Source organism: Tenrec ecaudatus, chromosome 4 (assembly GCF_050624435.1).
Source record: "Tenrec ecaudatus isolate mTenEca1 chromosome 4, mTenEca1.hap1, whole genome shotgun sequence".
Lineage (NCBI taxonomy): Eukaryota > Metazoa > Chordata > Mammalia > Afrosoricida > Tenrecidae > Tenrec > Tenrec ecaudatus.
The window spans coordinates 50,777,703-50,778,572 of NC_134533.1; positions in this window are offsets into that span (position 1 = coordinate 50,777,703).

Sequence of the window (870 nt, forward strand, 5' to 3'; positions counted from 1 at the left end):
GCTCTGCTGTTGTTTTTAATGTACCTCCCTCTGGTACTTTGTAGAAATAAAAAGCATTTTGAGCCACAGTGAGCTTCCTCTGAATGGCTTTGGGGCTTTGTTTGTCACCACACTGGGTGATGAGAGACTAAAGGCAACCGAATGAGGGAGAAGTGTCGAAGACAGCGCTACAATTTTATGTAGAGAAAGTCTTCCTGTAGCAGCGGCTGGAAGCAATTAATCAAAGCTGGGTTTGCTCAGTGATGTTGGTGGCTACACTTCCATTGTCCTTTTTATGCCAGAGATTTCTGAAAGAAATCTATTTGGATCTTGAAACTCTGAGAGCCATGAGGCCAAAGCCCCATTGCTTCCATTTTGATTTTAGAATGTGGTTTCTCCCGAGAATTAGACTTAGGGTTCCTTCCATTGGCTCACAACATCCCCACAAGCTCAGCTCGCTCAGCAGGTGCTCAGTGAGCAGGAAGGGGGAGAGTTTCATAAACCCATTTAATGTATTGCTTGATGGAATGGCAAGCAGACATGACATTCTTTTTAGAATACATCCGCTGAACCCGAGGCTATGTGTTTTCTGAAACTATGCTCTCCCGAGAGAACCCGAAATCTCACTTGGAGCAGATTTCCTACACCAGCTCTGTACAACCAAACTCGATCCCAGAGCAGACCGGGCAAGTCACACTTGCTGAGTGAATAGCTTGCTTGATCCAGAAAACGGTGCTGCGGAGCCCTGAGACAGCTTTGCCTCTCTGCCTTCTCACACACACTTCTTTCAAATGAATTTAAACCTTTTCTTGTCCAAATCCCTGCAGGGGAAAAAAGAACAAGAGAGAGAGAGAGAGAGAGAAACCACACCGCAGTTTTTCTACTATTATG